The sequence below is a fragment of the Pelodiscus sinensis genome, chromosome 4 (assembly GCF_049634645.1).
Source record: "Pelodiscus sinensis isolate JC-2024 chromosome 4, ASM4963464v1, whole genome shotgun sequence".
Lineage (NCBI taxonomy): Eukaryota > Metazoa > Chordata > Testudines > Trionychidae > Pelodiscus > Pelodiscus sinensis.
The window spans coordinates 125,306,782-125,319,022 of NC_134714.1; the positions used below are offsets into that span (position 1 = coordinate 125,306,782).

Consider the following 12,241-nt stretch of genomic DNA (forward strand, 5'->3'; position numbering starts at 1 on the left):
CAGCTCACCTAGTTAAATGTATAATACATATTTTGGATGCTTTTCTACGTTTTCAAATATCTTGATTTCAATTACAACACAGAATGTAAGTGTAAAGTGCTGAATTTATATTACAACAATCTCAGGCAAATGCCTGTTCTCACTTTCAGGTGACATTGTAAATAAGCATTATCTCCCATAAATGTACACAAACTTGTCTGTCTTAGCAATTGGCTGAACAGGAAGTAGGACTGAGCAGTCTTGAAGCTGCTAAATTTTACATTATTTTGGTTTTGAGTGCAGTTATATAACAAAACTAATTCTGCATTTCTAAGTTGCACAATAGAGATTGCACTACAATACTTATATGAAGTGAATTGAAAAATTATTTTCTTTTTTCAGTGCAAATATTTGTCTCTTGCACCAACAGACGTTGGTCCAATAAAAATAGTACCTGCTCCACCTTGACTCTTTGTCAAAAGTTATAAACGAAATATGCTTCTACTAAGTTTTCAAGCAGCAGTTCATGCATCTGACGAAGTGGGCTCTAGCCCATGAAAGTTATGCCCAAATAAATTTGTTAATTTTTAAGGTGCCACAGGATTCCTCATTGTTTTTGTTGAAACAGACTAACATGGTTTCCACTCTGAAACTAAGAAGCATTTTCTTACTTTGCCTGTGCCCGTTTCAGTTATTATCAATGAAAATATTTTTTTATCGGGGAGAGAGGGGGTTGTGCGCAAAGTGAAATCAATGTCTACTGACATTTACCAATAAAAATCAAATCCTTGCAAGCATAAAAACTGCACGGGCATCTGTTAGCGCTAGCATCTGTTAAGTCCCCATTTCAGAGAAGCACTGAAAAAACATCATCAAACCTAAATACTGGGCCAGATATCCAGCTGGGGTAAACCCAGATACCACCATTGACTTTACCAGAGCGACATCAGTTTGCACCAGGTGAGGATCTGGTCTCAGTCTACCCTTTGTTGAGGAAATCCAAATTCTGAGGTGACTGGAATCGGCTCACCAGCTCCTTCAGTCTGCGTGGCTCTTCGAACCCATGTCAATGTCAGGTTCTGAAAGAGAGACATCAAGGCCAAAAAAGCTATTTTACCGAAAGAAATGGAGCGATGACAACGAATGGGCCTCATTCCTATTTACACTGTAGTTGCTCTTCCCTCAGTTTAAGGCCTCTTTATGTGGCAAGAGCAGTATAAAGTATCTTCAGTATAAAATAGAATCAGGCTCAATAATGCATAAATACACCACTCACCTGAGGAAATAAACCGCTAAGCTCATCTGCATTTCAAACCTAATTGAACATGACACTGTAACATTCAAGCCCATATAAGGTAAAACCCTTAGCCTAATGTTGTATTACCGCACCGATGCTGAAATTCATATCAAAAGTGAATTTTGTTCACCTGGGTCCAGGGCCACAAAAGCATTTAAGCGCCTAACTTCCAGTAGTTTGTGGGGCTGAGCCCTGAACTCCAGATATTCCAGGTTTCAGCGGTCCCTTCCAGTGTTCCCTGTGAGCTGTGCACTTGTGCCACTGCTCGGGAGAGATTCCAGTGCCACCCAGCTGATTAGCCGAATGCCCATAGCTAGTTTTGTGTTTCCCCTCGTGGTGCCCATTTGCGTATGCTTGGTGCACATAACATTTATTCCTCACATGGATGGAAAAAAGATTGCTCCTCTCAGACACTTACAGAATTAGCTGTTTAAATGATTCCAGAGCCCAAGAAGGTGTAAACTGGTAAAGCTTTATAGAAATCAATGGAACTGGACTGTTACATCATCTGAAAATCTGGCCCATTTCCTAACTAGGACCTTATATTATTCCAGCTACAGAAATTGAAAATATTCATTTCATTATTCACCTTTTAGTCTGTTGGTTTAATTTTTGCTTTTCACTCTTTTGTATAATGAAAAGAGGTCAATTTTACATCAATTTCACCATGCATTTGGCATAGTTAGCACCACATTTTTTGGGTTAGTGGCCAACATAGCTGGGGAAAATTTAGGCAAAAATATCCTGTTTTCACTGAAGTGATTTGTCTGGGGTGCTTTTTTTCTCGTGAGAACAGTGCTATTAATACAGAGGTTTGCAAAACACTCTGTTTTGAACTCAAGCTGAATTTTGGTCTTAAACTATGTGCTCTGCCTGACAGAATATGAACCTTTTTAGTGTTGGCTTGAAAACTGTAACAGATCAGCTTTCAGACAGTCCATTAAAAGGCTGTGCCATAGCTAGAGGGTACACATACAGAAAATGTGTGTTTCCAACATTGCTAGATGTTAAGGCAAACCAATAATTCAGCAGTCACTGACGCAGACAGGAACACAAGAAAAAAAGCAAGCAGTTCTTTTGGTCTAGGCACGCTACATGTGACTAGCATAAAAAATTATTAATGACTTTGAAAGGACATTTCGATTTGACCTTTTAATACAAACATTTGCTCACTCTACCTCACTAGGTTGCTTATATTCTTAATATAAAAAGTGACTGATGTACTTATGACCATCTCTAACACATGCTACTCATATCTGTAATGTGCTTATAGGATCTATTCATTATTTAATCCTTTATCAACTATTTATGAAAGTCCCCTGACTGAGATATGATCCAACATTAAAATGTTGGAGCTTTGCTAGCTCAAATAGTTCCAAAAGAAACATTTCATTTCAATTCTCAAGTATCCACTCCAAATATATATAAGTATCCAGTAACAATGCAAATTGTGAATTACTGCAATATGCAATTCGGATTTTGTCATTAATAGTGTACCCTGAACTAACCAATAAGGATAAACATGATTAATTATGTAACTAGAAATCTGAACAATTTCCTGATGGTAAATTCCTCAGGACAAGTCACCATTTACATTTATTTCAAATGAAAACATTTTGGATAGTGCATGGGAATTTACATTTAGACTCAAAATGAAAAATTTCCATTTCATTTTGACTTTAACTGCTGTTTATGGAAATAGAGTTTGATTTCCATTTCAAATTTGGGGTATATTTCCCCCTTTCTTTTCCTTTTTTGTTTTTTCACCCTTTTATCTGATTGGGAAAATGTAAAATAGTAACAGCGTGAAAAGTAGGGGAAAACTATTTTCATAATGTGTTCCCATTTTTTCCAGGTAGAAGATAATAAAAAAGAGAAAGTGTGAAAAATAACTTTTCCTCTTGTTCACATACATGCTTACGCTTTACCTCTTTTTACAGTGGGGGCTGTAATAAAAAGAAGGAGCAAAGAGGAGAAAATAACTCTGAAAAACCCCAGAATTGAAAATAACCCTCTCAACAAAAATTGTTTACAAAAACTAAAGCAAAACTACATATTGAACTGCAGCTAATTTGGGGTCAAATTAACATTTCAAAATGATATTTTCAAGTTTGAATCAACATATCAAAATGAAAATGTAATTTCATCTTGAAATGATGAATCAAAATGAATTCTTTCATTCTGATTTTCTCTATCAGAAAATATTTTTTAAAAAATCACATCAGAACTGACATCTTCCCACGGAAGATGTTAATTTCAACATGACCGTAGTTTCAGATGGGGGGGAGGAAATGCAGATGAAACATTTTGGTCAGGTAAGCACAGAATTTGTAAAATTCACCTTTATGCAGGGTTGAAGTAGGACACTTATGTATAAACCTTATGCTAAAGGGTTAATTTTCTCTCACATGGGTGATGCCTATATTTTAGAGGGGCAAACAGTACTCCTCGTGAATCTTTGCAATGTGCATTTCATCTGCAATCTACAGGCTGAGACTTGTTTGCTGAAGACACCCGGGAAGGAGATTCCAGCTATCAAACACCTCTGGGAATTTCACCATCTGTCTGTAGAAAAATTGTGAACAGGAAAATAGGCAACAATCCTTGAGGAATGTGTTATTCATTATTCACCCGGCTCTCATCTGGGCCAATATAGCCTTAATGCATAAATAAGCAAAGGAATCTGAAAGAAGATGTACTTGTGCTGTCTTCACTCAGGCAAAACTCCCACTGACTTTGAAGGGCTGGTACCCAACTCAGTGCAAAATTCTGATGGGAACAGCTCAACCAGAGTACGGCTGTGTCTGAATGGTGCAGCTGTGCTGTTGCAGCCACACTGTTGTAGCCACGCTGTTGTAAGAGGCCGGGCGTGTCTGCTCTTTATCTCCAGGCCAGAGCTCTTCAGGGGACAAACTAAAACCACCTCTAACGAAGGGCTGTAGCCTCATCGAGGGCACCACGTCTCCCACCAGCAAAGTACTGTCATCGCTACCTTTGTCGTTCAAGGGAGTGTTTTTTCACATCCCTGAGTGACAAAACTTCTAGCGACGAAAGCGCCAGGATAGACACACCCTAAGACAGTGGTTTTGCAAACTTTTTTCTCGCGCCCCAGTTGAAGAACATTGATGCCCACGACCCAACATAATCGTATCTTTTGAGTAGATGCGGGCTGTGGGGTGGGGCCAGGAATGAGGGAGAGAGCTGACGCAGAGGTTTGGAGGCGCAGGCTTACTTCCAGCAGTTCCCCATCAGCAGTGCGGCAGGGGTGCGAAGGCAGGTTTCCTGCTTGTCTTTGCACCACAGACCATGATGTGCCCCAGAAACAGCCAGCAGACAGTTCAGCTTCTAGGCAGAGATTTGCAAACAGCTCTGTGTGCTGTTCTCACCAGCAGGCACTGCCCACGCCCCTCCCATGCCCAAGACCAGCTCATATTGGCCAGGAACTAGCCAACAGGGGCAGCGTTTGGATCCCCAGAACTCCCTAACCAGGAACTGGACTTGTCGCTGGCCTCGTCTGGGGCACAGCGCGGTCACCCTCCTGCAATGTGACCCAGTGCCTGACCTTCTGGGTCGCGACCTGTACTTTGAAAACCACTGGCTTAAGATGATCAAATGATGTAAACCTAGCAAGAGACCCGGTGGGTAAACTCATGTCTTTTCCTGGGGAAAAAGACACACTTTTGAGGTGATGCTGAGCTCTTCTGCAGAGCTGAGAGAGGCAGTCAGCGTGTCACAGCTAAATACAAGGATTGTTCAGCTCAGGGAGTTAACGCAGCTTGTGAGAGACAGCTCAAGGTGAGGTGGGCAGGTAACCCCTCCGCAGGACCAAGCAGCATACAGATTTTTAGAATGAGCCGAAAACCCAGTGTTTCGGTTGTGCCCATGTTTTCAGCCTCCAGCAAAATTATGACACTAAGCTCCCAGGCTCATGACTAAGCTTTTACTAAACCCAGTAAAAATTCACAAAGCAGCATTGGTGAATTAGTGTTGCCTGTTAGCTGCTCAGACTAGCCCACCTGAAAATCGATGAGGGCGAGGAGGGTTAATCTGTCAAAACAAGAATCAAAGCCTTTTTCAGGACTCAGTACAGTTGAAGTCAAAGGGCTCGACTTGCCTCCATTCACACAAGTTTTACACCCATGCAACCCCATCGTGCAAACACGAGAGCTCAGTGACGCTGGTATTAAGCTAGAGATTGCTGGCATCAATGAGCCGGATCCCCCGCTGGTGTATGCCACTGTAGCTCTGTTGACTTAAATGGGGGTGCTGCCAATTTACACCAGCTGAAGAGTTGATCCCCATCGTGCCAATCTGGCTTGACACCAGCTGAGCTCAGAATGAGGCCCTCCTGAGCTGCCCTGCTATAAGTGTGAGCAGAGTCCAACTTACTGGGACTGCTCCCATGAGTAAGGGCTGCTAGCCGAGCATCCCACGGGCAGCTAGATACCTTGTGAGTCTGGTTCCAGTTTCACACCGGATTACATGCTCTGACCCCAGTGTAAACGTGCGAGGACAGAGATCACAACCAGGCCCTGGACCATCACTCACTGGCACCAGCTTCTTGGTGCTGCAAATTCCTCCGGCTTTACCTCCGTTGCTACCATTTTACACCAAAGTAGGCAAGAGAAAAATGAGTACGGTCTTGATTGGGTGCACATCTGTTTTGTTGTGCGGCTCAAGCTCTGAGGAGCACTTGGATACAGCAGCGTTCTTGGAAACAGACTCCTTACAAAGCCCTGGTAGATTTAGGGGCAGATCTTCAGCTGGTGCAAATTGTCATAAGCCCATTGGAGTCAGTGGGCCAGAACCCTGGCTGGCATAAGTGGGTGTAACCCCACTGATTTAGGTAGCGTTCCCTGGCGTAGCCTAGGGTTGAACCGGCCTTGCTGTGAATACATCTGAGGATCTATTTGTTTTCTCGCTCCAGCCAATACTTTCCCTTTCAGCGTCCTTTCATCCTAGACCCGCCAAAGCACTGGCCAAGTGGGAACAAACCCATTGACTCCAAGGGGCAGCCAAAATGTGCAAGAGGATCAATTCCCCGTCTCTGTGGCTCCGTCACTCGGCCGTGCTTGAAGCAAGCACGAGGGGAAGGGGGAGCAAGCGTGGGCGGGGGGAAACCTCTCCCCAATTCTGCAGGCTTTGCATCGCTACAAACCTCTTGCAGATTGGGTTTGTCATGAGCCACTTCCTGCGGCAGAGCAGTTGCTGCTACAAAGAATCGATACCCGCACTCCCACCCCCCCACCCCAGGCTTGCAAAAACAGCAGCATCCCTGATGCATGATGCTGCTGCAAAGTCCTTTGGGGTCCGTGGCGTGACGTGCTCCCTTCAGCCATTGGGGGAACAGCTTCAGCACCACCGTGCTGCCTGCACCGGGCGCTAACAACACCTCATTGTTGAATGCTCTCCGGGCCTGATCCTGACATACGTTGGTTGCCGCATTGACTTTTAAGCCAACGAAACCCCAACTTTCTCAGGCTTGGGCCCTAACTTCCGTACAATCGTCTCTACGCCCTGGAGCTCTTCTCTCATTTCACTTTTAGCAGGACAGGCTGGGCTTGTTGATTTACCTCTGTTGGGGATCTGCCCCATGAATCCAGCTCTACCGATCACATGAAAACCAAGCCAGCAGACCCAATTAATAAAGCATCTCCGTTGTGTCCGCTTTTCCCAGCAGCTCTTCACGTTTCCTGTGGCCCTGATTCTCCGGGAATAATGCACATGGAATAATTAACCCATTAATATTCCCCAGAGCTAGAACTTTCACTGCCACCCCATTTGCTTAGGCTAAAGCCAGGCCTAACAAGGTCATTTCCACCGTGTCATGGGATCCAGTGGCAATTAATAACGCTCTGTGTGTCCTAAGGGACCAGCCCGTGTTGTAACTGTTCCCCGGGCTCCTTGCAGCCAGACACAGGTCTAAGGGCCCAGTTTGGAGCTGAGGGGGCGTAGAAACTGCCAGATCCCAACTTCAAAAGAGCTGAGTAACGGGTCCCCACCCTTCAGTCTTTCCCGCTGATATCTGTGGGGCTTCGGGTTGTAGAATGGAGCTCTAGGTTTCACTCTCCTGGAGTTTTGCTGATTTGATTTGTGGCAAAGATGATTTATGAGCAGCCGTCACCCCAGCAACCCCCCTGGATTTCATTAGAGCTGCTGCAGCAGCTGCTAAATTTAGACCCAGCGGAGGAAGTAGGAGTGAGAGATCCATTTGGGAGATGGCTGCGGCTTTCATTAGAAAAGGGGGCATAGGATACAGACCAGAATGACAGAGCAGGCAGGCCAAGGTGGCCCACGCATTGCACAGGTCAGAGGGTTTGACCCTAATTATGGCTTTTTCCCCTCTATTTCTTAATAAAAGGCAATTCAGCAACAGAGCAGCTTGAGAAAGGAGCAAAGCAGGGAGAACGCCAGGGCAGAAAGCAGCCTCTGCCTCCCCTCTAAGGAGCTAACGCCGCATCCCACTATGGAAAGATCAGGAACGCCGGCACTCATTTTCCAGGGATGGACCCCAACTGGTTTATATTGGCCATTGCTCTGTGGGGTCGATGGGCCAGGTCCGCAGCTGGTGTCCATTCGGCAGAGCTCCACTGGGAGCCATGGGGCAGATTCCCCAGTTGATCCGAATGGACCAAAGTCCATAGAATGACACAGATTTACACTAGCTCGCAGATTTACATTGGCCCCCCAGAGGCAAATTCTGCAGCCCGTTTACATGCAGCTCACTGAAGGTGCTTCCACCAGATCTGAGTTTGGCCCATGGGGCTGGGTCATTTTTCTAGCATTCTTCCATGCTGGCGGGAGATCTCTTAGGAAGGATGGAAGAAAGGGGGTGGGTTGTAATGTCTGCCGGACCCGATGGGGATGCCTGGGCAGAGGTACAAACACAGACAGCTCGATTTCACAAGCCCCTGATCACTTGGCTTGTACACTGTCTCCCCTTCCTCTCCCTCTCATCTATTGCTGGCTATTGGACGTGAAAACTCTTAAGGGCTGGGCCTGTATCATATGCACGGCCAGAACGCCGGGGGCATTACCAGAAATGATTGTATAGAAGATGGGACGCAGACAGGCAGGGCGATGAAATAATTGCCCCAGATCACCTGGGGAATAGGGCGTGGGACTCAGACTAAGTTCCCCCTAAGCTGTGCAGGGGCTCAGAGCTGCAGCAGGGAGAGATATTTCTCCTCCAGCCCTGAAGCTTCCAGGGCTGGCCAGAGTGGGGGGAGGTGAGAAGGTACCCTTCTCCGCTGGCCCCAGCACCAAGCTGCTGCAACCAGAGGAAAGAGGCCCCCTACTTGCCAGCCTCAACAGGGAGGTGCCACCCAGGTAAGCCTGATCCTCATCCCCCTGCCCCACCTTGAACCCTGCCCAGCCCTAAGCACCCTGCTGCACACTAGCGCCCTCATCCTTAGTCTCACCCCAAAACCCACACCCCCAGCCAAAAGCCTATATCCTTCCCGCACCAAAACCCCCAGCCCAGAGCCTGTGACACCTCTTGCACACCAACACGCAGCCCTCCCCAAACCTGGAGCCCCCCAGCACCCCAAACCCTTCATCCCCAGCCCCAAGCCAGAGCCTGTACCGTCAGCCAGAGCCCATGCACCCCAACCTCTGTTCCAGACCTGCGCCCCCCACTCTCATAGTCAGAGCCCCTTGGCCCTACCCCCGGCCACACACATGTTACGTGCACCAATATGACTGTGTGACACACATCACCTCCATGTCACACGGCACCTGCACATGGTGCACATAAGAAAATTCATTCCACTCGGGGTGGAAAAAATTAGAGGGAACCCTGGTTTCAGCCCTGTTCTAGAGGGCCAGCTTTAAGGGGCCAGAGAGGAGAAGGGTCTCCACAGCCCATTACAGAGGCTTCCAAGGAGCCTCTCCTTGCCCCCAAGGGTCTCCTCCCAGCAAGGTAAAGCTGACCTAAGTCCCCCTGTAGACACTGCAGCCTAACTTCTGCTCCACTTCCATCACTGTAGCATGTGTTTCCAAGTGGAGCTGTGCCGCTGTACACTTTGCAGGGTAGACATACACTTAACTGAGTTAGATGTGCTTTGAGACTTTCCCTTAACTTCAAACACAGGCCCCTGCCCTGGGAAACAGCTGCAGCGTGGGAGAAAGTGGGTCCCCTGCTTGGTGGCCCTGGGGTAAGCCAGGACTAACCCCACTGATGCCAGCGAAATTCATCTGAATTTACCCTGCGTACACAGTGCAGCGAGAGCAGGCGCGTCCCATTTCAGCCCAAGTTGAAATGGAGACGCTGGGCTGGGTGCTGGAACAAGGTCGAAGAAAGTCTCAAGTCAGGCTAGAAGGTCCACGAGCAGGCAACACACACAACTTCCCTTCAGACGTGGCGGTTCAATTCCTGGCACTGCCCACGTGGCCACTGGGAAATCACCGCGTCTCTCCGGGCCTCCATTTCCCATAGGGGGACAACGCACCCGTTGTCTTGTCCATTGAGTATCGGCTCTGTGGGGCAGAGCCCGTCTCGTACGTATACAGGCGCAGTGCCCGGCACAGCAGGCCCCTGATTTCTCATGGGGCTTTTTGGTACCACAGTCATAATAGTCACTAATTATGTCATTAGACTCCCTGAGACAAAGCCCTCCCTGGGTAGCTCCGCTGACTGTCGGGAAGTTAGCCGAAGGGCTGGATTGGGTCCTATCCCGCTCCGATTCATCCCCTCTGGCCCTGAGCCGCCTTGCAGTCAGCCCCCTGGTGGTACGCTTGGCTGGGCTGAGGAGAGAGGAAACCCCCCAGGGAAAGCCACTTGCAGGGGGGAGCAAGGCCGAGCCGCCCCCGCCCTGCTTTCATGTGCATGTTTGTCTGTTTCCTTGGCGCGGAAGCTCAGTGCCCTCACACGTGTTCTCAGCCAGATCTGAGGGGAGACGTGGCATGCAGGGGTCTGTCTCATGCACGTGGCTCCTACTCCGGCGCTGGGGGAGAGGGGGTGTGTGGAGCCACAGAGCCTCTGACCACGTGACCACTTATTTAGGTCCTTAAATAGACGTGTGAAGGGGAGCACAGCCCGACCTGATTTGTCCAGGGGTAGATCTGTCTGCCTGGGCTCACTCCTCCTGACGGCCGCCTCTCGCCACGCGGCGCCCACGCAGCGTATTTGGCACAGGCTTTGTCACTCAGCGTGGGCAGCGTGGGAGGGCCCAAGTCGCACACGCCCGTGCAGAGCCAGCCTAGTGGAGGCAGGACGGACAGGCTGATGGAGGGTCACAAAGGGAGGGGGATTGCGCCCCGGAGGTTTTGTGGGGGAGAGGGCGCGCTGCAGCTGCTAAAGTTTGGAAAAGGGGAGAGGGGCTGGGCACAGGGCTGCCATCGCGTGAGGCTGTAGATTTGCTCGGTGCAATGGCCCCATCTGCAGTGCCCTGAGGAGGGAAGCTCGTGCTTTTTATCTCGTTGCTTGTCAACCGCGCCTCGTCCGTCCCAGGCTGCAGTAAGTGAACAATCAGGCTGCACCAATAACCTTCGCTCTTCCGCCTCGGGCGTCTGCAGCCTTGAATAAGGGCCAGAATCTTTGTTCCAGCTGCCCTTGGGCCAAGGCCAGGTGGGGCCCTGGGGAGTTGGGTGTAACGTGCACAACTGGTGAACCCTACTATGGGTTCCATTGGGGCTTCAGCATCTGCTCTGCCCTGGGGCTTTTCACAATCCTGCTGGGGGTCCAGCTGCGTCTTTAGGGGTCTTCGTCGCTTTGGAAATCCAGCCCTACGCCCCCTAGCTCCAGGAACAGAGCCTGTACCGTAGGGCCGGACTAGTAGCTGGTGCTTTCAGACTCGATCTCCTACTAGTGAGCACCCAAGAACCCCGCCCCTCTGTGTAACTGTGCCACTCTGCGGGTTGCGCATTGAAACGGGAGGCTGAAGGTCCGTGAACCAAAGGAAATTGCTTCCCTCCCACATCGTGGTGACACACTTTAACGCCCCAAACTAAACTCAAAGCTTCCATGCCCACCCGCACTCAGTTACGTTCCACCTAGGGCTAGACACAAAGGCAACAGGCCCTTCTCGGTGATCGGCCCCCACGTGAAATTACCCCTCGGGTTCTATACTTCAGCCTTTTGTAGGCCCTGTGCCCTGTGTGCCCAATGCCACTCTCATGTCTGCTCAGCTGCCCCCTGCCCCAACAGCCCTTATTGAAGCTGGGAGTAGCCACAGCACAGTGGTACCTCAGCCACCGCCCCCACGCTGGAGGGCACGTGAGGTGCAGGGACTAGAACTGGCCTGCAGGCATGAAGCGTCAGCTGCCGCTAGCAACCGAGATGCTCTGCAGCCGTTCTACCTGGGACGAGGGTGCTAGACAGGGGCAGCCCCTTGCCAATGGTATCTCAGCCCTCTTTGTACGTGGCCCGAGAATCGAGCCAGGAGGGGGTTCCCCCACGGCGCCTCTGAAGCCTACACGAGAGAGCCGGGGTCACGCAGCAGGCCAGCACGTCCCTGCCCTTCCGGGGGTCATAATGTTGCTGGGCCTTCCTCCCTGCCAAGCCAGATGCTCTCAGGAGGGTGTTGCCCGGGCAATGGGACTCTGCTTGTCTGAGGGGATCTGGGAGAGGGGCAGGGAGAAGCGAAAGGAGCAGAGAGGCATAAGCGCAAAATGTTATTTACCTCGTTGGAACCTCGCCAAGCTGCCACTTCCCAGCTACTCGGCCCTCAGGAGCCCAAAGCACTGAGCGGGGCTGTGCCTCCTGCCACTCCATACCGAGCGCTCTCCGTTTCCCCCCCCCCCCGCCTCCCCGTTCCCCCCTCCCCCAGCTTGTGACCTTGCCGGCTGACAGGCATGTACCACAGCCCCGGCCTGTGCAAGCAAACTTCCTCTTGTGTCATGGAAAATCTTTAGCCTGTCAATAGTTGTGACTGCAGGAAATGCCTGCAAGGGATGGAGCATGAGGTGAGCGCAGGGTACACAGGACACATCGCACCAGGATGTCAGGGGGCGGGGAGATGCGGG

General features: G+C 49.5%; 1 protein-coding gene across 1 annotated transcript in view; it reads left to right on the forward strand.

Moving 5' to 3' along the window:
* The first annotated feature begins 7,473 nt into the window (after nt 1-7,473).
* Nucleotides 7,474-12,241, forward strand: part of CD5 (CD5 molecule) — a 39,394-nt gene continuing 34,626 nt past the window's right edge. Inside the window, exon 1 of the mRNA XM_075928406.1 lies at nt 7,474-7,583. The gene's annotated coding sequence lies outside the window, so the exon portion shown is untranslated. The remainder of the gene's footprint in view (nt 7,584-12,241) is intronic.